The sequence below is a fragment of the Protopterus annectens genome, chromosome 7.part0 (assembly GCF_019279795.1).
Source record: "Protopterus annectens isolate FY-2018-M chromosome 7.part0, PAN1.0, whole genome shotgun sequence".
Lineage (NCBI taxonomy): Eukaryota > Metazoa > Chordata > Ceratodontiformes > Protopteridae > Protopterus > Protopterus annectens.
Genome location: NC_056739.1, coordinates 1,335,587,437 through 1,335,613,430, shown reverse-complemented (window position 1 = coordinate 1,335,613,430; position 25,994 = coordinate 1,335,587,437).

The following is a 25,994-nucleotide window of genomic DNA, read 5'->3' as shown; positions in this document are numbered from 1 at the left end:
TTGGCTTAGTTCTTAGAATGGATGTTCTTCGTTCCCCATTGCTGCAGTCCTTACTATTGGGTATAGTCCGCGTCCAGTCGGCCCGAATACCAGAGTATAAGGCTGACGTCGGTCAGGGCGCATTAGACTGACGTCAGTACGTCAGGGTACTAATGCGCATGACCGACGTCATATCCTCAGTCTTTTTTTGCCGCATGGTCCGATGCAGAAGCAGTTTTGCGAGTGCAGGTTGGCGTTCTGAAATATTTCCGAAACCGGAGTTTCAGACCGAAACAGAGTTGGCTAAGTACCCCGTTGGAACATTTTGTTTTTTCTTGCCTCAGTATTTAACCGGATGTCAGAAAAAGTGAATAACTGTATTTCTTGTGGGAAACAGATACCTCATAGGGATTACCATACCTTGTGTATACCTTGTTTAGGGCCTGAGCATGACGTTGTTGGTTGCCGCTCTTGTGCTAGGTTTAACAAACGCACTATTAAGAGGAGGTTAGACTGTGCCAGGTTAGTGTTTGGGAAGCGTTGCAATTATAAAATGCCGTCGGATGCTCCGACGCCCGCTTCGTCCAAGAAGCGCAAGGACAAAACAGCGAAGCCTAGGGTTGATGAACCGGCAGTCCCGGACGTCGGTTCTTTAGAAGTCTCAGTGGAGCCAGAGGTTTTGCCAGGAGTTTCCATGGAGTCTCAGGCAGAAACTTTACTGTTACAGGATGTGCCTTCTCAGGAGGTAGGCCAGGCTGAGGGGGCTTCTCAGGTAACTGTTCTTCCCTCTCTTCCCAAGGTAGTTAGAGCCTCTCCTTCTGTTGCCAAAACTTCTTTGAGAGGTAGGCCTAGTTCAGCTTCAGTGGGGGCTTCTCCTAGCATTTCGGGTTCTGTACCTAAGAAACATATGCTTAAAATGGCAGAAGATTTGATTACTATGATTAGAGGTTCTATGCCCCGCCTGATAAGAGGCCTAGGGTGGAACCGAGTTTGATAGTTTTGAACAGTGTTCAGAGGCTTCAGAGTCTTCTGCAGAAGACTTGCAGGAGTATCCTACTTATTCTGATTCTGATGTGGATGATTCCACTCCTACAGCTTCTCCTCCTGAGGATTTCTCATTTTCAGAGACTCTGCATTCCATGAGGGAGCACTTTAAATGGGAAGGCCAGGATTACTCTGATTCCAGGAAAAGGCTTAGGGAATTCTTGTTTTACCCCAGCATAGGCCCTTAGCTATTCCTCCTGTGTTGAATGTGGTGGAAGATGTTTTGCAGAGGCTTCACTGAACCCTGACTCTTTGCCTCCTGCTCCTGTTAAGCCTGATAGGTATTATAGGGTGCCCAAGCTCATAAGTATTTGTTTAAGAGTCCTAGGGCGGACCCAGAAACTATTTCTCAAGGGCCTAAAGGTGTTAAGGCCTCTGTGGTTAAAAATCCTGTTCCCACTGATAAAGAGGCAAGGGCTTTGGATAGGTGGGGAAAGAAAGTGTATACTTCTTCCACTCTAGCCATGAGAGCGTTGAATTGTCAGTTTCACATGCTAAAATATCAGAATTATCTCCTTTCACAATTAAAATCTAAGGTGGATGCTTTGGCGGAAGGTATTGAGTGTAAAGAGTTGCTGGATTTGGTTCATGTGTCTGAACAAGTGGGTAAGCATTCTTTGCAATGTGGTTTTGATGCTGTACAGGCCTCCTCGAGGGTGGCTGCTACTAGTTCTGTTCTTCGCAGGCATGCCTGGTTGAAGGATCAGAATTTAGCTGAGCATGTTAAGACAAGGATTTTGGATGCTCCTTTACAGTCTGATGTGTTGTTTGGATCGCCTGTGGAAGCAGTTTTAAAGAAAATGGAAGACAAAGCTAAGTCTATGCAAACTGTTAAAGATTTTTTGCAGGTGCAGCCACCGAAGTTTAGTAGAAATTGGCCTGCTAAGGGGTGGACATATCCTGCTTATGATTCCCAGTCTAGGGGTAGGTCTAGACGTGGTAGGGGCAGGGCGCAGGGTTCTTTTAGGCCTAGAACAGGGAGTTCACCTGCTCAGACTTCTGGTGAGGGCAGGGGTCAGTCCTTTCGTAAACAGACCCAATGACCTGTCTTTTCAGCTGCCAGTAGATTCTCGTCTGGCAGCTCCTTTGGGAGGAAGACTGTCTCTTTTCAAAGAAAATTGGGATTTAATTACTCAAGACAAATGGGTGTTGGATATCATTCACCACGGTTACAGATTTTATTTCCATACAATGCCCCTTTCAAAGGCATGCCAGACGTTCCTCCTCCACAAAGAAAGGAGGCTCACAAGCAAGTTTCTCAGTTACTCCGGATGGGGCCATTCAGCCAGTCCCTGTATCAGAAAGGGGCCTAGGATTTTATTCTCGCCTGTTCCGAGTACCAAAGAAGGGGAACACGTGGAGACCAATTTTGGATTTATCTCCTCAACACTTTTCTGGACATTCCCAAGTTCAAGATGTTGACGTTACAACAGCTTTTACCTCTGCTGGGCAAAGATCACTGGATGGTAACTTTAGATCTCAAGGAAGCTTACCTTCATGTGCCTATAAGGCTAAGTTGCAGGAAGTATCTGCGGTTTCGAGCTGGAAATTCTCATTATCAGTTCTCTGCATTGCCCTTTGGCTTATCTACTGCCCAGAGTATTCACAAAGGTTCTGGCTCCAGTGATAGCTTACTTCAGGCTTCAAGGAATTCAAATCTATCCTTACTTGGACGACTGCCTGATTCTGGCTCAAAAAAAGGAAGACCTTCTACAACATCTGGAATATGTTATAGCAGTGCTAAGATGCCTAGGGTATTCTGTGAACGAAATAAAGTCCAGTCTAGTACCCTCTCAAGACATGTGCTTTCTGGGTGTGAGACTGAATACAGCAGCCCAGATGGCCTTTTTAACCCCGGACAAACAAAAGAGTCTGTCACTTTACTTCCATCAACTATCTCATCAGTCCGTGCTGACTGCAAGGACAGTCCTTCAAGCATTAGGGTTCATGGCATCTTGTATTCTGGTGCTTCCCAATGCCAAACTGCATATGAGGAAGCTACAATGGTATCTCAAAATGTATGGACACAGCACTGCCAGGATTTGGACACTGTCATTCAAATAATACCTTGCCTTCAAAAAGAATTTTTGTGGTGGGCTCAGGAATGTCACCTAAACAAGGGACTCTCTGTGACCCGGCCAGAGGCGAGTCAGATTTTAACGACAGATGCCTCGGACATTGCTTGGGAGCTCATCTAAATGGAAAGTGGATACAAGACAAGTGGCCTGCCAGACTACAGCATCTACATATCAACATGAAGGAGATGTTAGCAGTCCAGTTTGCATTAATGGCTTTCAAGGAGTTACTTCTTCCAGGGCAGGTGTTGATTCTAACAGACAACACAACTGTCATGTGGTACATCAACAAACAAGGGGGAACACATTCTTATCCTCTATGCAGGCAAGCAATGATTTTATGGGAGACTGCGCTAAGCTTGCAACTAACTCTTCAGGCAAGGTTTCTGCCAGGAGCACAGAACTCCTTAGCAGATGTGTTAAGCAGACAAATCATGGATCCCCACGAGTGGAAACTGGATCTTCATGTATTTCAAATATTGACAGTGTCATGGGGGACTCCAGACATAGATCTGTTCGCTTCTCCACTAAACCACCAGCTGCCACAGTATTGCACAAAGGGGTTTCATCACACAGCTTGGAAAGTGGATGCTCTGTCTTTCAGTTGGAAAAACCTTCATGTGTATGCCTTTCCTCCTCTGCCTCTTCTTCCAAAGGTACTATTAAAGGTCAGACAAGACAGGCCAAGGATGATTTTGATAGCTCCAGATTGGCCTCGGCAACACTGGTACCCACTACTACGGAGTCTGGTAAGGAAGCCTCCATGGCCTTTACCTCTGATTCCTCATCTGTTATCTCAGAAGGATGGTCATCTGCTCAATGTCAAGCTTCACTCTCTTCATCTAACAGCCTGGCATATTCTGTGTTGAAACACAGCAGGTCTCAACTTCCTCAACAAGTTTTAAATGTGATTATGGAAGCTAGAAGACCTAGTACAAGGAAAGTGTACGCAGAAAAATGGAAGAGATTTTTATTTTGGAGTACAGCAAAGAATTTGCAGGTTTCTGAGCCTAATTTGAGTGTGGCTCTTCAATATCTTACTGAGTTATTGGACAAAGGTTTGTCCTTCTCTTCCATTAAGATTCATGCTGCAGCAATTTCAGCTCACTATGATTGTGACCCACCATTGTTTTCGCACCCTTTGTTCAAGCAGTTTCTTAGAGGGGCAAAGAATATAAGACCCCCACGAGAGCTCCTACTCCTGCTTGGGATCACAATTTTGTGTTGGAAAAACTTACTCTACAACCTTTTGAGCCTGCGGCTACTGCTGAATTGAAATACTTGTCATGGAAGACTGCTTTTCTGTTGGCTATTACTTCTGCAAGAAGGGTGTCTGAGTTGCAGGCCCTTATGGCAGTAGAGCCATTTTGATTTTCCATAAGGATAGGGTATCATTACGCACTAATCCTTCCTTTATGCCTAAGGTGGTTTCTAGTGTGGCTTTAAACCAAACTATTCATTTGCCTACTTTTTATGCAGACCCCCAAAATAAGGGGGAACAGATTTTGCACACTTTAGATGTACACAGGCAATTGCGTTATTATTTAAGCAGGACTAAGGATTTCAGGCAGTCTCAGCAGTTGTTTGTTTCTTTTGCTTTGAGTTCACAGGGCAAGCCTGTGTCAAAACAAACTATTTCTAGGTGGATTGGCTTTTGCATTGCATTTTGTTATTCCCATCATGGCAAGGAGATTCCAGCTGGGATTAGGCCTCATTCCACTAGGGCTACTGCCACTTCAACAGCTTTTCTAAGGGGTGGCAACTAAGGATATTTTGGAAGCAGCTACTTGGAGTTCAGTGCATACTTTCTCTAAGCATTATCACCTTCCTATCTACTCTAAGTCTAGGGCTGGTTTTGCCACAGCTGTTTTGCAAGGCATGTTGTCAGCTCCTGCTTCTTTATGATTTGCCAGCCTCCCTTACCTCTGCTTTGGGATTCTACCCAATAGTAAGGACTGCAGCAATGGGGAGCGAAGAACATAGTACAGTTTTGTACCTACCATAAATGTAGATGTTCGAGGATCCCCATTGCTGCAGTCCAATTTACCCTCCCTCCTTCCCTCTGTGTTTAGGGGTGGTTGTGTAGGTGAGGTTACATGCTTATATTTTTGTATATATTCTTGTATATATTGTACATATTTTTGGTGCAGGTATTTTGGGCCTTGTCTTTTTAGGGTCTTCTGACATCTGGGGCAAGAAAAGACTGAGGATATGACGTCGGTCATGCGCATTAGTACCCTGACGTACTGACGTCAGTCTAATGCGCCCTGACCGACGTCAGCCTTATACTCTGGTATTCGGGCCGACTGGACGCGGACTATACCCAATAGTAAGGACTGCAGCAATGGGGATCCTCGAACATCTACATTTATGGTAGGTACAAAACTGTACTTTTCTGCTACTTTATGAATATAATATTCTATATCGTTGTTATTTTCTTTAATGTTCTGCATCCAAAATACTACTCTCTCCTCACCCCCTTTTCATCATTTTTTTCCACTTTGATTTGTAACCTTCTGCCTTTGTTATTTGTATGAGTCTTAACAGCATAGCTCTAAAGTATACCTTCAAATAATGTAATCCTAATCTACCTTGTTCAGTGGGAGAATCAATTTATTTCACTTTAATCTTGTTCTCTTCCAATCCCAAATAAATGTTTTCACGTCTTTATTAATTATGGTCCACTACTTCTCATCTAGTGATAAAAGGGGTCTATATTGTATTCTCAAAAGCAGACAATGTTGAATCTTGACATTGTCGACACAAGAATATTGAATGCTCAGAATCTCGAGCGTGTAAATGGAAATCTTTGCAAGGGGAGATTTCCGTTTACTGCAATGTACTGCAGTCTCAGAGTTGGTATATTTAAGTAGCGGGGGGTGCAAGGGTGCTTGCCCCCTGCTTAAATCCGTTAGGGTACATTTTTCTTTTGTCTTTTTATAAGGTCGATGTTTGAAGACATCGACCATATGGTGTCGACCATATGTTGTTTGATGTTTTCAAACGTTGATCTTATAATATAGACCCGATAAAAGTATGTCTGACTTGTATTTAAAAGTAAAAGAGCTGTAAACATTTTCGCTGCTTGTATCTTACTGTCTATCCATAATCAAGAGCTTCCAGTATCCCTTTTGTATTATGTTTTGTTTAGTGTCTTTTCTTTTATCCTTAGCCACTGTAATAGAATCCTTTTTTAATCTATACACCTAAATACTTTATTATATCATGTCCGTATAAATATGGGTATGGCTGAACCATTTTATGTGTAGATACATAGTTTACTGATATAAACTTTCTTTTATTTTTTATCCTGAAAAAACTGAAACTTTTTCAAAATGTCCCACAGCACCAAGACATAATTTTTCCATATTTGTCAAGTACAAAATACTATAATCTGTGAGTAAATCAAACTTTTCTTGATTCAAATACTCATTCTGTCCTTGAATTTGTGAATCCTTTATTTTCTCTGCTAATAGTTCTAAATATAAAACAGTTAAAGGGAAAAGTCATTACTCCTGCCTAGTTCCTCTAGTCAGACAGAGCTTGTAGGAGAGGAAACCTCCCACCTTAATTTTTGCCTCCAACCTTTCCCTATAATCCTCCTAATGAACTCTGTCATTATATCAGGGGAACACAAATGTTACCATTTCCCTGCTCATAAAATCCCAGCTGACACTATCAAATGCCTTCTCTGCATTATGAGCCACCAGCAACAGAGGTGTTTTCATATACTCTGCTTCCTTCTGAATCTTCATTGTTTTATTAATGGTGTCAAATATTTGCTTCCCCTCAACAAAACAGCAATGATCTATATCTATCAATTTTGACAACAGCGTTACCATTCTCTTAGCTAGCCTAGACAAAAACACTTTGTAGTCATGGTTTAAAATTGAAATGGGCCTATATGAAGTTAGGTCTAAAGAGTCTTTACAATCTTTACGTAATACAGCCACTATAATCTTTTTGCAAGATGCTCATAGTTCTACCCCCTTTTAAAATATTGTTAAACAAAACTTCTCAGATCCTTTTAACTTTCTTCCCCCCACCTCCAACCTTCTTTAGGAATACTGTCTCATCTTGAAGATCTCCCTGTTGATTGATTACACATCACCATTTTTATCTCATGTCTTCCTGTCTTACTTATTAATTATTGAGCCTCATCTGCCTCTAACCTTGGCATAATTGAATTGTCCATAAATATTTCCATTTCTGTCTTTTCTCATTTTCCATATTCCTCTACTTTATACACATTTTCAGAAAATGTTTGAAAGATCTCTGTTATTGCTATAGGATGTCTGGTTATTATTATTATTATTATTATTATTATTATTATTATTAGTAGTGTATGTTATAGGTTCCCTAAATTTTTCTACTTTTCGTTGCCTAAGTTGCTGTGCTAAAAGTCTTTGTGCTCACAAATTATCAAAAATACTTGCCTAACATAAACCTTTCTAAACTTATGCATATTCTCTGAACACTAATTTTCCCTTTAGCACTTTGTAGTTGCTTCTGTTCATGATGTTTAAGGTTACCCTAATTCTGCAATGTTTTAACTGTCATTACCCCAATTCTGCAATGTTTTAACTGTCATTACCCCTCCAAGTACTTCATATTACTGTTCCCTATATCTTTATCTCTCTTATTTCTACTATGTTACTTTTCCCTATATCTTTCTCTCTCTTATTTTTGCTACGTTTTAAAGTCAGTTTTCATTTTATGCCTCTCACTAGTCCCTTTTGAAGAAATTTCTATCTTCCCTAGTAACTCTTAGATCATTTCCACTACTCTTTCTTTAAATTCCTCCAAATAAGTACAAAATAACCAGTGCCCCATTTTTACTTCATTACCTTGCATCTGTATCTTAGTTTTTACTGATGCATGATCTGAAATAGGTATTAGATGTGTTTTAAAACCTTCTATGTATATTTGTTTACCAGGTAGTGCACTAATCTGACTGGACCATTTCGAGGCACAGTTAAGTGAATAAGATCACATAAGAAATGAACAAAACGTGTTTACAGATGCAAAAATATGATAAAAAAAATCATATTTACAGATGCAAGAATATACTACAACATTTAGTTCAAGAAGCAATTAATATCAAAACATGGATGGAAAAATGGAATCATGATTAGCAGAGCTTTATGGATCAGATGCAGCCGCAATGAATAAGATGCCTTATGCAAAAGGGATAGCAGCATATCATTATATAGAGAGGTATGAAGACATTAGAAGGGGCAAGTAAGAATAGTTGCAAGAAAGGATACCATGGGAAGAAGACAGGGAAAAGGTGGGATAGGCACACTGAGAGAAGAAAGGAGGAGAAGTGTGAGAGAGATGCAGTGAGAAGAGGGAAGTAGTATGAATAAGAGGCAGTAAGTAAAGGAGATGACGAGATGAGATAAGGAAAAACGAAATACAGATCAATGGGTATGTGAGAGAGGATTTGTGTCACATGATTTAAGTGCACTTTGCATGGGTGAAGAAGTGTTCCTTGAATTGTTGTATGAAGTCGAAGTACTTTTGTACATCTTGAATTGAGAGAGGAATGTAGTCCCATAGTTTACGGGAAAGGATGGAGGTTGTACAGTCATTGCAATAAAGTTTGATTTTTGGAGTTGGTAAGTTGGGTTGAGATTGAACGATACCCCTGAGATTATATGTGGGGATATTGGTGAAAACTTTGCGTGAGAGGGGACAATGTCTCAGGAGAAAAGGCTTGTGAATTAGTGATCTTAGTAGGGGGTTGGCTTTCAACCCCCCTACTAAGATCACTAATTCACAAGCCCTTTCTCTGGTTTTCAATAGCTGCGGTGGTGCAGCGGTAGCATTGTTGCCTCACAGCAAGAGGTTCTCCTGTTCGATTCTCGGCTGGAGTGCCTTCTGTGTGGAATCTGCATGTCCTCCCCGCGGTCGAATGGCATTCAAAAGACATGCATGAATGGACATGCATTCGCTGAAGGTTGGGCGTCAGGCTGGCAACTTGGCACCATAAAAATCTACTGCCAATCATTAGCGGACCGGAGTTCTGCTGTGGCGACCCCTAACCGGGAAAAGCCGAAAAGACAAACAACAAAAAGTAGGGGGTTGGCTTTCAAATGTACTGGGAGATATTTAGCTTTGGTGAGAGTCAGGTAGTGATATTCATTTTTGTCAAAGTTAGTAATGAACTGGCTGATTTTATTGCAGATGGTTTATAAGTATTGCTTTCAGTTAAATGCACATGTTCCTGTGAAATGTAATGTTTCTCCAGTAATTGTACCTTGATGAATAAAATCCATACCAAACGTTGTTATATATTTCTTCAGACATAGACCTTTTTTGTTACATTTTCCCTTCTAAGTCCCCCTAATAGATCCTCACTATTGCAAACCAGGTTTTAGTCCCCACCCGTAAATAATAAGGGTCTATATATTAAATCAGTGAATGCTGATTTATCGACTCCATTTAAGCGAAAGCTTACAATCCCGAACACTCGGAACAGCAATTTTTTTCCCAGGGAAAAAAAATCGCTGTTCCACAAAAAAATAAAAATAAAAACTTCAAAACATTACATAAAGTGGGGGGCTCTGCCCCCACACCTCCCCTACTTAAATATACTACAGTGAAGAAAACAGCTAAGTAATGGAGGCAGCCAAGCAATTTCTTTCCCAGGGAAAGAAATGGCTTATATGCCGTTTTGCTATTTTGCTGTTTCATGCTTTCAAGTTTGATCAAGATGCATTCGAAGAATTGTGTCTTCGATTATATAATAGGAACCCAATAATAATTCCTGTTGTAAACTTATTTCTCCCAAAACTCACTTAAGTTCCATATTAGCAGTTGTAGGTGAAGTATAAATGCATGCCAGTATAATACTCTTCCCTTCCAATAACCTCTGTCTAGCTCAGACCAATAGCATTAATCTAGATATCCAACTATATAAAGTGGGAAATTATTAACTTAATTATACATAAAATGTGATCTGTATAGTTTTAAATAACATTATGTTAACTTTAACTTGCTTGTTTGTATCCAGCTTTTCCTACCTTGTTACAGGGTAAAGCATGGATGCCTTACAAATAAGAAAAAGTACTTTCCTGCTTTAATATCTTTAACAGATAGAGCAGTCACTGGTAAGACCCACCACCCCCACACAAATCTCATTTAAAATACTCTGCCACAAATCTACCATTATTGCCTTTTTCCATCTTTAAGCACTTTGGAGCCCCTGTAGTAAGTAATCAGTGCATTATTACGTCCATTTTCATTTGTCCCTAATATTGCTGACTGTCCACCCTGAAATCTTTTTAGTCAAATCTGCATGCTCATTTCTATCCAAATGTGTCTCCTGCATCATTGGTATTTGTATCCCACACTTCTTAGTTTGTTTGTTTGTGTCTTTCGGCTTTTCCCGGTTAGGGGTCGCCACAGCGGAACTCCAGTCCACTAATGATTGGCAGTAGAGTTTTACCTGCTGGCTTGCCAGGCCTAATGCACAACTTTCAATGAAGGAATGCCCGTTCACGCATGTCGCCACACAGAAGACGCTCTAACTGAGAATCGAACGGGCAACGTCTAACTGTGAGGCGACAACGCTACACTTCTTAGTATAATTCAATAATGTTTCTTTTTGTCTGCATCTATAAGGCTATTTGCATTCCATGATAATGTGGAGAGAATAATGATTATGATAGAAAGCTATTACCTAGATCTATTATACTTGACAGTTCTTTTGATTGTACATGCATACAATAATGTTTTGCAGGCAGATCTCTTCTATAGTTGCTTCTTCTCATCACTATTTAAATCTGTTTCACATTTCAAGACTTTTTGTTTCAGTGAAAAAACATACTAAACACTTTTTCAAAACCCCATCCCGTTTTAACTTAGAACAAACATTTGTAACAAAAGAAGTTTACCCCTCAAAATAACAGCAGTTGATGGCTATATCTGCAAAGTATTATTTAATGTAAAAGATCAACCATGCAAAACTCATACTACAGCTTGTGTTCCCAGTTACGCCAATTGCAATCTATTCTCCTCCCAGATTAGACATGCATATTGCATGTTTTCAGTAAATATTAACTTCTAGTGTTGAGAACAATGTACTGGCTACTATTAAATACATAAACTAAATTGTGAATTGTTATGATAAATGCATTAAAGTACTACTGCTGCTGGGAGGCAACTACTGAAGTGCTTGTAAGTGTACCTTTAAATGTTAGCTATACTGTACCTTGTACAATTCACTCAAAGAACAGTATTCCGATCTCTTTGTTAATTGCTTGTGCCTGCAGACATCTCATCTCCAAATTGGTAAAATAAATAAATAAAATTGTCTTTGCAGGTGCATGGAAGATTTTTTATAAATTTCCCCATGCACATTTTTTAAAAATTTCTCCCTGCAGATTATTCAAATATCTCATGACAAATTGTTTGCAGCTGTTATCTTGTCTCCCAGCGAAAGCTTTTGGTAATAGAAAATATAGCTAAGTACTTTGCTAATAGAAAAAAGAACAAATATTTTCCATATCTTTCATTTTATCTTATTGTTTGTCTATTTACTTAAAAAAAATTGGTCTGTAGCTCAGAGCAATAACAATCTAAATATCCAACTGTATAAAATTATTGTATCCAGCATTTCTTACCTTGTTACAGAGTAAAGCACGGATAACGCCAAATAAGAAAAAGTACTTTCTTGCTTTAATATCTTTAACAGATAGAGCAGTCACTGATAAGACCCATCGCGCACATGCACACGCACACAAATCACATTTAAAATATTCCTAACAGCTCACTATAAATATCTGATTTACAGTATAACATGCAATTTACATCATGAATTTTTATACAAATGTTAGTAACAGCAAAAACTGTTTCACCTGCAATTACTTCTCAAGTCCATTCAAAGTCCTTCAAAGCATTAATGACATAAAGTGGGCTTTATCGTTCTGCATCCAAAAGTCTTTGTTCCTCCAGGGGAAAATATTCAGAAGCAAGCTAAATAAAGCAGCTTGAATCTCACACCTGCTTTTTGATATTCCCTGATTTCTAGGATAAACTTGCTTTTTTCCTGCCTAGTGTGCTGTGAATAATCCATCCATCTATCCACAACCCCTTTTTCTAATTTTTCCACATGGGGTTCGGGTGTCACTTAACAATGACAATCATCTACAGCAAAGGTTTACACCACTGGGTGGCTACCCCTGCTGTGGTAGTTCTTCCACACCACACACTCACATGCATACTCACACCTATGGCCAATTTAGTGTGTCCAATCCACTTTAGAATGTGAATAATCATACCCCAGAAACACTGTGCTGTCCCAAATTTTTAACAATTTTCCTTTCTTCCTCAATTTTGTCAGGAGCAACTCTTTCTAATGATATGATTGCATATTTACTAATGTAGGTCTCTTTACATTAGCAAAGACCTTCACTGGGAGACAGGAAGACTTTCTAATGGCCAGATTTGGAGCATTCACATTACCTACATTCTCAAGTAACAAATCCTGTTTTGGAATACCAGTATATATATATATATATATATATATATATATATATATATATATATAATGTATTTATGTATATAGTTCCTTACTGTTTGAGGGGTGCATGACAGTTTTCACGTAAGTGATCTAGACCTTAGCTTATCCAGTCATTCCATGTACATACATTCAGAAAGTTATACTGAAAGTAGTCCTCCTGTCAGTGTAACTTCCGCAGATGTTGTACTACATAAGACCTACCCTTCTTAATGACACAAAGGATACCCAAATGAAGACATGAATAGTTCGTCAAAAAAAAAATAAATCTACTGCCAATCATTAGCGGACCGGAATTCCACTGTGGCGACCCCTAACCGGGAAAAGCCGAAAGACAACAACAGCAAGGTAAAACAGGCATGATGTAATGTTTAATGCTAACAACTTGACATATAGCATAAGTCTTGCAGCTGCATAGAACATACACAAACTAAGCAAGTGCAGAAACTGAAAACAGAACAAATGACTGACATTTTGACACTTTCAAACTTTTTCTGTTAAGGGGTGCATCACTTGCAAATATGCCTAACAGAAGACAGCTGGATATTTCATTGTGCTATTAGGAGATCGGAGAAAATTTTCCTCTATCTGTTGGCAGAGTATACAGGCAGGGCAAATTCTTAACAGATGGAATTAATAATGTGTAATATTTCTTGTAACCCAGATTTTTAATCTGTTTTCAGTTGATCATGTGGACTCATGCTGGTTTCAAATTTGTCGCTAATAGTTGTTTGTTGGAGGATGATTTTAAGCCCATTAAACTCATTTTCGTACATGAAATGCTAATCCAGCCACTGAAGTTTATCCTTGATGTGTGATTAGCAGTAAATGATCAGATCACATGCAGCTTAACTGATACAGTAATTGTACCACATTCTTTTGTTGAAAGCAGTTAAACGGAGTAAATGGCAGTTACATTTAAAATGGTATTTTTTATTATTATTACTTTTGGGGCAATTTTGTATAACTGTTAATTTGTCTGTGCCTTGGTTTGTAATGTTTTCCTCTATGTCAGAGCTACTGGCTTTGGGTTGGAGACTGGGAGAGTAGGAAAAAAATATATTGCTGGGCACTCTTCTGATTGGACTAGTTTTCAGTGTTTGCTTTCTGAACTTTGCAGAGAATGTATAAAGTAAAGTATCTGTTATCTAAAATGGTTTGTCTCTTTCCTGATGTGTGCGAGAGAAAGAGAGAGTGTAAGTGTGTGTGTGTGTTTGTGCGTGCACGCACTTGCTTGACCATATGTGTATGTATCAAGTAGTAGCAGTGAATAGCCATTAACAGTAATGTCTCAGATTTTAGAAGAAATAAGCTTTGCTTTTTTAATAGTACGCATTATTTTTTCATATATTTTATTTGTTTTACAGTTCTTTTTTATAGTTTGCTTTGGTGTGTGTTAGTTTTGTTTTTCCTTTCTTGTATAGCTAGATATGGTGGGTGTGGTATGACATATTGAACCATGTTTAAGCAAGGTACAAATTTGTCAAAAATTACAATTAAAAAAGTTGAAAAGTTATGGACACTGCCCAACCCCCTCCACCCCCCGTACAGGGTCTTGTCTCTTGTACCCTCTTTACGTACATCATTTCTCATTATGTCCTTGTTAAGTGAATGAGATTTGATACAGTAGTCTATTGCTTCTAAGTGTTTTGACTAACCAGGGTAGTTTAGATTTTGTTAGTTTTAGAAGATTATGTTAACTTCTCTCTCTCTCTTTTTATTGTTGTTGTATACTACTGGTACTATCTAAGTCCGTTCTGTATTTTTACTGTTCTTGTATGATTTCTGTTTGTACAGGTTATGGTTAAATTATAAATGTTGCTTTGCAGCTTCATTCTGTTAGTTATGAGTTTATAACTCATTCGACTAGGGTAGTTATTTTGACTACTATTGTTCCGGGCTTTGTTTTGTATCATTACAATCTTTGCATATGTTTCTTTGCTAGGATTTTATTTGTTCTAGCTGTATAGCATATTTGTGTGATTTTGCTAATTTTAACATATTCTATGTGTTTCATTTTATGTTTCTGCACTGAATTTGCCAATTTTCTTTTTTGGAATTTTTTTTATAAATTCTGTTTGGGATTATTTGAATTGTTTAATTGCTTTTTTACCATTTTATAGAATTCTAATACCTTTTTTACCATTTTGTTGAATTCTAAAAAAATGTTCTGTCATGGAAAATGATTTACTTTAGTTTAATACTGCAATATAAAATGGCTTTGCTGCAAAATAAGTAAAGTCCACTGACAACAAGTCGTTTAGAATTCTACCTTTGCTACAACTTATGTTTGTGGTTTGTGTTAAATTTGCCACATAACAAATCTCCAATCTGCAGCTGAAGCCCTTTTTATTTAGTTATCTACACTGTGGCTTCCCATATGATTGGCTTGTTTATTTATTTATTGATTTATTACTCATTTATTATTTATTTTTCACCCATATCAACAATCCCTGAGAAATGTATCCATACTTGATTCATGTCACATATTTGTTCATCTCTTTATTACTGTTTTATTTAGGTTGGAATTTTTTTCATTTTTCCCTGTTTGAGATTGATGCACTTCAATTTCTCTTGTCCCAGTACTTGACATCATTACTTGGATGGAAAGAAGGTAACCAGTTTATTGTCACTAATTCAAATGTGTGAGTGTTGCTGATGGAATAAGATAGTGTTAATTTTCCATTGCAGCTGAGCTCTGTAATAACTTACATGATTGCCATACCTACTCTATTCTTCAGAGTGAACATATTACCTAGTAGGTATGGCAGATTACTGTAAATTCCTTAAATATTATTCTGTAGCCAGGACAATATCACAATATGTAAGATAACAGTAGTCATACTTTTGTATGTAAAAATTAGTAATTGCATGGTTGCTCTGTCACTCTTCTCTATTATCACTCTCTAGTGACTGTTTACTGAGCTTATGCTATTCATTTATACATGGAGTAAAGTCAGATAATGCATTTCTAAGAAGTTTAATTTATCTATTTAGTGATTTCTTTTTGCTATTACATGAATTTCTTTCATAGTCGTGGATATAATACCAGGTAGCAGATTTTGTTTCCTTGAAGACTTATACCACCTTTGAAAAGTATCTCTGCAAGAAATACATAATTTTTGCATCAAAAAGTACTTCATATATTTGGTATGTAATCTGATGCTACAAAGGTAGGCTGTATGAACTACCTTGCCTTCATCCACAGCTTTGATGACTGACTCAAAGAAGTTGACCAAGTTGAGCAGGCATGATCTACCCTTCACAAACCAAGCTGCGTGGGATCCAGAGTTTGGAGATTCCCTATATCCTTGTTTATTAGGTCCATGATGATGCTTTCCATAGCTTTGCATATCCGACTCATCAGGCTAATGGGACGATAGTTCTTAGGGTCTGTAGTCACTCCTCCTTTGTGGAGAGGGATGACTGTAGCAAATGATCAGCTCTGCCAAGTCTCGAACCCAGGACCCTGTGCACTGAAGTGAGAGAAACTACCACTACACCATATGAGCTGTGGGACTCTTGACCAAGCCTGTTATTAGCAGTGCCAGCTGCCTTTCCTCTGTGTCTTATTCCACACCTTCTTCATCAGTCATCCAGAATGAGCAGCATTCTCCTCTTCCCTCAGCTACCTCATCTGTTGTTCTTCGTGTTTCACTGCTGCAGTCCTCACATATGGGTTATCCGGCTCCCGGTAGCCCTCAGTCAGCCCGAATACCAGAGTCCTTGGTATATGATGTCGGCTGCCGCCTGTTGTAAAACTGATGTCAGTACGTCAGGTATAAAGGGAGGCAGCCGACGCCATTTCCCCAGTCTTTCTTGCTGCGGAGCCCGAAGCAGATGCAATTCGCACTAGTGCCGGTCGTCCGTTTACCTTTGTTTCGCTTTCTGACTACCAAGTTGAAGACGCCTTCGGATAAGTACCCCGTTGGGGATCCTCTTTTCTTGCTTTAACGAATGTCAGATAAAGTTAATAACTATCTTGCCTGTGGAAAACAGATTCCGCACCGTGATTTCCATTCCTATTATATAACTTGTTTGGGCCTTGAGCATGACATCCCTGACTGCGATCTCTGTGCTTCCTTTAACCCGCGTACCATAAACTGTAGAGTTAAGATTTTGTATAAGCATTTTGGAGTTTGGCCTAAGTTCATCGGTATGGCATCTTCTGGTCTTCCGACTTCGGATATATCTAGGAAGTGCAAAGACAAGGACCGCAACAGGCCTAGGGTTAAATTTACTGACGACGCACCTGGGAAATTGGTCATCAGTACAGCGGTAGTCAGTGAGGCACTTTCACAGCCCCTGCAGTCCACAGATTTTCAGCCACAAGCCACTGCTGAGACCTTTACGGAGTCCTCCATGCCACAGGCTGCTATTTTGTTTTCAGACCCTCCGCCTGTCGACGCCTCAGATGGGTTCAGAGCCGCTTTGCAGGCACCGGCTTCTGACAGATCTTCTTTTCAACATGAGACCAGAACCAGACCGACTACCTAAATTCAGACTTCGGCAGTTGCTAGGCCTCCCGAGTCCCTCCAGATTGCTAGTAAACCTTGCAGCCGCAAACCTACTCACAAGCAGGCGTCAGCCTCCCCTTCTGTACCTCAGTCCCAGTTGGAAAAGATGGCTGCTGATCTTCTTTCCTTGATTAGGGGCTCTCATTCCCCCCTTCAAAGAGGGCTAGGGAATTATCTCCTAATGTTTTGTGTGTCTCAGATTCTGAGATTTCCAGTATGTCTGCTGGTGAAGAAGGAAATTCTCAACTTTTTTCTGGCTTTGAGGATTCTGATGCTGAGGACTCTCCCTTCTTCCTTCCCTCCAGAGGATTTCTCCTTTGGGGATACTTTGAATACTCTCAGGGAGCATTTTAAATGGGAATGCCAGGATTTTCCACAGTCTAAGAAAAGAATCGGGGAATTTTTAGATTTGCCACAGCATAAGCCTCTGGCTATACCTCCAGTTTTGGAAGTTGTGGATGATGTTTTCATGGAAAATTCTTTAACTCCTAATTCTGTTCCTCCTGCTCCCAGAAAACCAAATAGGTATTACAGGTTCCTGAATCTCATCAATTCCTTTTTAAAAACCCTACTGCTGATCCAGAAATTATTTCTCAAGGCCCCAAGGGTGTTAAGGCTACTATTGCTAAAAACCCTGTGCCTTCTGATAAGGAATCTAGGGCCTTGGACAGGTGGGGTAAAAAAGTCTATACTTCTGCAACTCTTGCCATTAGATCCGTGAATTGTCTTTTTCACATGCTTAAGTATCAGCAGCATACTTTGGAGGCTACTAAGGCTAAATTTGGAGATATTCCTTCCATGACGGAGAACAAAGATTTACAAGACTTACTAAATTCTGCCACTTTAGTTAATAACCATTCACTTCATTGTGGTTTTGACACCTTGGAGGCTTCCTGCAGAGCAGCAGCCACTGGTTCCGTAATTAGAAGGCATGCTTGGCTCAGGGAGCAGTCTCTTTCTGAACCAGTTAAATCTAAATTGCTGGATGTTCCTTTGCACAAGGACAATCTTTTTGGTAATAAGGCTGAGGAGGTACTGAAGAAGTTGGAAGATAAGGCAAAATCTGTGCAAGCTGTAAAAGATTTCCTTCAGGTTCAGCCTCCTCAGGTTAGTAGGCATTATTCTTCCAAGAATTGGTCTTTCCCTGATCTTGGCAAGCAGGGTCGCTCTAGGCCTAGGGGTTTCAGATCTTTTAGGGGACAGGCTTCTGCCCCTCAAAGGACTAAACAGTGGCATTCTTCTTCTGCTAAATCGAGTTCTAAGCCAGCTTCCCAAAGCAAATATTCTCAATGACTCCGGCCTTCTTGTGCCTACCTCTGCGGACCCTGGGTTTCCTTTGGGGGGAAGGTTAGCCAGGCTCGCGAGAGGTATGGTCTACCATCACAGATGACAAATGGATGCTCAGTATAGTAAACCAAGGTTACAGTTTTACTTTCACACCTTCCCAGTTTTCCAAGGATACCCAGAACTCTCAGAGCAGAGGTAGAAACTCAAATTTCTTCTCTTCTGACTATGGGGGCTATAGAGCCAGTTCCTGCAAAACAAGCAGGCCTAGGTTTTTATTCAAGGCTTTTTCTGGTACCCAAGAAAGGAGGGACATGGCACCCTATTCTGGATCTGTCCATTCTAAACACTTTTCTGATGATTCCCAAATTCAAGATGCTCACCCTTCAATAATGTTGGACAAGGATTCATGGCTGGTAACTTTGGATCTCAAGGAGGCTTATCTGCACATCCCAATAAGGAAAAGTTGCTAGCAGTTCCTTCGCTTCAGGGCTGGGGAACAACACTTTCAGTTCTCTGCATTGCTCTTTGGCTTATCTACTGCTCGCAGTGTTTTTACCAAGTGCCTGGCTCCGGCCATTGCTTTTTGCAGGCAGAGAAACATTCAAATTTATCCTTACCCAGATGACTGTCTCATTCAAGTAAACTCTCCAGAACAATTAGAAAAGGATTTAGATTTCGTGAAGAACACTCTCACCTCTTTGGGTTACACTCTCAACGAAAATAAGTCAAAGTTGGTTCCTTCAAGGGAGATTGTTTTCCTGGGAGCGAGTCTGAATACAGCCACCCAGATGGTATTCCTCCCTCAACAGAAGCAAGAAGATCTCTCCACTTACTTCATGAACTTGGCAAGCATGACCTAGCTCTCTGCAAGGCAATTCTTGCAAGCATTGGGGTTCGTGGCTTCATGTATTTTGATGATCCCATATGCAAGGCTGCATATGAGAAAACTTCAATGGTACCTCAAGAATCTTTGGTGTCAACACACACAGGACTTAGACTTGATTCTTCCCCTGATTCTCTATCCACAAATGGAGTTCCTCTGGTGGGTGACAGCCTGTTCTCAGAACAAGGGTCTGTCTTTCCTCCCACCGCCTGCCAGCCAGACTCTCACCACAGATGCCTCAGATGTTGCATGGAGGGCTCATCTGGAGGGCAGGGGCATACAGGGGACTTGGAACACCCAGTAGATTCATCTGCACATAAACTTAAAAGAATTGATGGCAGTGCAGCTGGCCTTGCTGGCTTTCAAGGACCTACTTTACCCTGGGACTCTGCTGATCAGGACAGACAATATCACAGTCATGTGGTACATCAACAAGCAAGGGTGGACTCACTCTTACCTCTTGTGCAGACAAAGCATGAGACTATGGTCCATAGCAACATCCGTGGGGTTACATCTATTAGCCCAATATCTTCCAGGGAGGCTAAACTCCTTTGTGGATCATTTGAGCAGACATGTTCTGGATCCTCACGAGTGGCAACTGAACAGGGATATTTTCCATCGCATCACTCATCATTGGGGCACTCCACAAGTGGATCTTTTCTCCTCTCACACCATTCATTTCCTTCCAACCTTCTGCACCAGGGAGTTTCACAACAAAGCTTGGAGGGTGGATGCGTTGTCCTTCCCATGGACACATCTCTCAGTTTATGCATTCCCTCCTTTGCCTCTTCTTCCCAGATTGCTACTAAAGATAAGGGACGAAAAACCAAAGGCTATTCTGATAGCTCCAGATTGGCCCAGGCAGCATTGGTATCCCCTCCTTCACAGCCTTTCCCAGGCTCAGCCTTGACATCTTCCCCTGGTACCAAATCTGTTGGTTCAGGGGGGAGGGAAGTTCCTTCATCCTCATCTTCAAACTCTGCATTTAACTGCCTGGCTAATACTTTAAATCTTTCCCAACAGCTGGTTGAAGTTCTTCATGAGGCCAGGAGGCCTAGCACAAGAAAATCCTATGCAGATAAATGGAAAAGATTTTGCTCTTGGATGCTAGCTAAGGCAAAGACTCTTCTCATCCTTCTTTTTGTCTCATTCTTGACTACCTAGCAGGATTGCTTAATGGTGGACTTTCCTTTTCTTCAATCAGAATTCACACTTCAGCAATTTCGGCTCATTGTTCTTTTGAGCAACCCATTTTTTCTCACCTCTTGATGAAGCAGTTCCTTAGGGGAGCTAGTAATTTTAGACCTGCCAGAAGAGCTCCTACTCCTGCTTGGGATCTTAATTTTGTCCTGGAAAAAAGATTTGAAGTTTCTGCCCTGGAAGGCTGCTTTTCTTTTAGCTATTACTTCAGCTAGAAGGGTATCTGAGCTGCAAGCCTTAATGGCAGTAGAACCTTTCATTATTTTTCACCCAGATCGAGTTTCTCTGAGAACCAATCCTTACTTTATGCCTAAGGTGGTTTCCAGTTTAACCCTTAACCAGTCTATTCACCTGCCTAAATTTTTCAATAATCCCCAAAATAAAGGGGAGAGGATTCTGCACTCTCTTGATGTGCATAGGCAGCTGAGATTTTACTTAGACAGGATAAAATCCTTTTGAAAATCTGAACAGTTATTGGTTAGTTTTGCTCCTGGGGCTCAGGGTAAAGCTATTTCAAAACAAACCATCTCTAAATGGATTGCTCATTGTATTCACTTTTGTTACCTGCATCATGGGAAGGTTCCCCCTCAGGGTATTAGGACCCATTCTACTAGAGCAGCCTCTACCTTTGCAGCCTTTCTGAGAGGTGGGCCTACTAAGGACATTCTAGAAGCAGCTACTTGGTCTTCTGTCCACACTTTCACAAAGCATTACAATCTCCCTTTGTTTTCTAAATCCAGGGCTGGTTTGCAGGGCCTTCTTATCAACCCTTAATCTGTGATCCTTCCTCCACCCTTTGTCTTCTTACTGGGCTTTGGGAATCAACCCATATGTGAGGACTGCAGCAGTGAAACACGAAGAACATAGTACAGTTGTGTACACTTACCATAAAAGTAGATGTTTGAGTGTATTCACTGTTGCAGTCCTGGTTTCCCACCCTCCATTCCCCCTTTTTTTCCTAAGGCACAGTCTATAGATTTTTATTTTTTTATGACGTGTCCAGGGTGCTTCCATTCCTGGGCTAGCCTTCATTTGGGGGCTCCTGACAGTTAAGGCAAGAAAAACTGAGGAAATGGTGTCGGCTGCCTCCCTTTATACCTGACATACTGCCATCAGTTTTACAACCGGCAGCAGCCGACATCATATACCAAGGACTCTGGTATTCGGGCTGTCTAAAGATTACCGGGAGCTGGATAACCCATATGTGAGGACTGCAACAGTGAATACACTCGAACATCTATATTTGTGGTAAGTGTACACAACTGTACTTTCCCTACTTAAACCAGTTAAATTCTTATAGATAGATAATAGACGTAGATATCACTTCACTTAGTTGCATGCATTGCATTTTTTTTTATTTTTCAATCAGAAGACTTTCTGGAGTTACTAGTCCACATCTGAAGCAGGCGTTTAATGAAATGATTAATTTTTGTTTACCTTCGAGAAGACAGTGAAAAGACAAGACTGCAGCACTTTCTACTTGGGAAAGAAAAAACATTTCAAGTGGACCTAATTCTGTACACAACAACAGAAAACTGTAATATTGACGTTTACATGACTGATCGATGACATGTCTGTGCTTTTCCCATTCAGTCATAAATTATTATAGAATGTACTGATCTTTATATGTATATACATGTATATACGTGTTTATATATGCACACACATACACATATACATGCACACACACAAGTGTGTGTGTGTGTGTGTGTGTGTGTGTGTGTGCGCGCACATGTACATTTATAAACACATAAACATACTGATGTAAGTGTGTGTGTATTGTACATATACAAACACATACATGTGCATATATATATAGAGAGAGAAAGGCAGAGAAAGCAGATTGCAGAAATAGTTTGCAGCTATAATATGTAGAACAGTAGGCAGGAATAATACAGCTTCTAAATCCACATCTGGATAGTTGAATGAAGTCTACAAAACTGCTTCAGCACAAGGTTATTTAAATGATTAGTTTTGCTTTATTCCTTGGTTGCCTGCACTCTGTGGCAGACTCCCTCACAGGGTGTCAAATTATTTAAAAACTCTCATTTTTTTCCCCCCGACAGTTAAAATTCCACTACTTTGCAGACACCCCACTAACATCACTACAGAGTGTAAAACTTTTGAAAAACTGAATTTATTATAATGCATGATTCATCCACTAAAATTACATGATTTGTGCTTTATAATGAGTTTTTGCAGAAAGCGTGCATATTAAACTTTAACTTCTGCTTTTGGGTAATCCTTTTGGAGACTTATTTGTTGTAATTAACTTGGGTGTAATGTCTAATCATCAAGATTTTTTATGTGTCAAAGAGTACAGAAATGTATTTGGGACAGCTTCTGTAGAATTTAATACAAAGCATTTTGTTTTCGTAGCATGTGAAAGTAAACCGAGCTAACAGAAGGTGATGTGTGATGAGGGTGGCAGATCAAGGGCCCTGCTCTACTGTAGATTTTTACATGGCTTAACATATAATTTGCTGACGTTTGGAAAGTACCAATGCTGCTAAAATACCATCAAAATAGGTTACTCAAGAGTGGGCTTTGCTATAACCAAAATGTATAATACTGTATTTTATGAGCACATTTGTAACTAGTTTGTTTTATTATCAGAGTGACAATGTCTTTTATATAATCAGGTTTTATTTAATTTTACACATTTTAAAAATGAATAAAAACACTTCATTTTTGAAAATGAATAAAAATGTTTTCTGTATGTCCAGAAAGCTTCCAGTTTACAAAGCAGTTGTGTTGTGGTCAGACTAATCGTATCCGATCATTTACCTTCATACAATGGACAACCTGGCAGACTTGAAGGACGCTTCTTAAATCTTGGCCGTGTGTGTTTGTCACTGCATAGCAAATGCAATCAGCTTACAGTGAGATGTACAGTTTGCTGTGTCACCTGCAATTGTGAAAGGCATGGTGTCACACATTTAACACAAAGCATGGGGAGTAACAAGGCAGTCGAAATCCATAAGCATTTAATTTTTTGTGGTATGTTTTACAGGCAAATGAAATGGGCCTGTAAGGACTGTTATGAGTCCTGACCCTCTAGTAAAAAATTAGTTAGGGGTACAGTGAAAGCATTATATAGAGAAACTTGGAACTGCTATCAGTAAACAGAGTATTAGGTACACTATATCTCACGAGCTGCAGAAATAAATAATAGTACCATTAAATATGAAATACACACAATTAATGAAGGCCCTCCTGTGACACTTCACCTGAGACCCATTTGGGTGTGTATTCAGGTTCGTAGGGTGGGGTTACATTTAAGTGGATGTACCTAGGCAGTCGCATGGTACTTTTCCAAAGATACAGTTTGTTTATTACCTTTTGAAGCCTGATAATGTCGGTGAAAATTATACATTATTTGGAAGGGAATTTCACATTTCCTGGTTCTTGAATAAAGAAAGCTGAAAGGATATATACCAGGGAGTGTAGGTAGGGTATGTTGGCCATTAACTGAGAACATCAAATCTGTTGTAGGAGCTTTTTTGATTTTAGTAGTTTTTTCAAGGATCTGCAGTTACGTTGACTTATCAGTTTTTTTTTTTTACATTTTGTTAATCAGTTTAATCCCAGTAGGCCAACAACCTCTTTTCAAGGCTGACCTGAGGTGATATTTGTTTGTTTTCTGTTTATTTATTTATTTGTTTACTTTTATTGATCATGTTAGTCCCACTAGGATATTTTTTTTCAGGGAGACCCGAAGTAGTATTTTGTAAAATTTGACCATGTCTCTCTCCGGTAAATGCCAAGGAATTGTTTACATCCACCTGTGTCGCCACCAATTCAGACAGGTGGGGGCTCAGTTTAACATCTCATTCAAAGGGCAGCGTAGTCAGGTGTGCAGCACCGACTAATGCTGCACTGCTGTGTCAGCAGTGGAAGATTAATCCAATAACCTGGGATGGGAAGTGAACCCACACCCTTCTGATCTTCCAACATCAAAAGGTGAATATGCAACTTGTTGGCCAAGGCACTGGGAACTTCCCTTACTTTTTTCAGTAAGTGCTGTAGGATCTTTTATATTCACCTAAGCCTAACAGCAACATAGGCAGATGGAACGTTGGTTTAAAATCTCACCAAAAGAATGGCACACTCTGAGGGCAACACCCCCTTATGCAAATCTTAAAGGCCAGTGTATTCTGGGGTGTGAAAGAGAAACAGTTGGTGATTGCTGTTCTAACCTGTAAGTTAGGAATCTGTGAATTCTGTAGCATATAGAAAGTAGCACATAGGTTTATTTGTTGCAGTGTGTGTGTGTGTGTGTGTGTGTGTGTGTGTGTGTGTGTGTGTGTGTGTTTTGTATGTATGTAGAAAATGAGAGCTGGATCTAACCAGACTCCAAGAAGACTGTAAGATGCACAAATTCTAATGTCAAGCCTTCAGGCCTGGTATTACCTAGATTGTTCTTTAGCTGTACTATTCTTGTATTAGCTTAAACAATACTTTTTCTAGCTTAACCACCAAACCCAATTTGGTTAAGTGACTTCATACTTGTTTTAAATTTATTATTATGGTAGACGTTAGCCGTAGTGATCTGTAAGGTGGACACTCATATGATTGTCATATGATGTTAGATATTTTTTGAGACCAAACACAAGTGAATTAAGAAAAATGGTGAAAAGAAGGCATCCTTGAACTGAGCCCCTGTACTCACTGTTTGGGTAGTTGAATAACATTAGTTAATATAGCAATAACCCATGCCTAGGTGTGGATAATGCTGGATTTACCCACGGTTGGCGTGGTTTGGTCACGAGGGCGAAGCCCGAGTGGCCAAACAAAGTCAACCGTGAGTAAATCCAGCATTACCCACACCCAGAAGTGGGTTATTGCTATTATACAATGACATTATTTAAGAAAAAAATAATTACTTTTCTTAAATAATGGCATTGTATAATGCCTCCTTGCTGCCCTTCCGCAGCTGTCTGATATTCTGCGGCAGTTTTGATGTACTGCGCAGCGTATGCCTACGCAGTACATCAGAACTGTGGGCAAAAGCAACGGAGAAAGCAAGATCTCCATTGCTTTTTCAAACTGTTTTCGCTATGTTAAATGGGTTTAACATAGCGAGACAGCTTTAAAAAAAGCAACGGAGAATCTCCATTGCTTTTTTTAAAGTTGTCTTGGTATGTTAAACCCATTTAACATAGCAAGACAGTTTTGAAAAAAGCAACGGAGAAAGCAAGATCTCTGTTGCTTTTTACAAACTGTTTTGCTATGTTAAATGGGTGTAACATAGCGAGACAGCTTTAAAAGAAGCAACGGAGAATCTCCGTTGCTTTTTTTAAAGCTGTCTCGGTATGTTAAACCCATTTAACATAGCGAGACAGTTTTGAAAAAAGCAACGGTGAAAGCAAGATCTCCGTTGCTTTTTACAAACTGTCTCGCTATGTTAGAGGAGTTTAACATACCGAGACAGCTTTAAAAAAGCAACGGAGTATCTCCGTTGTTTTTTTTAAAGCTGTCTC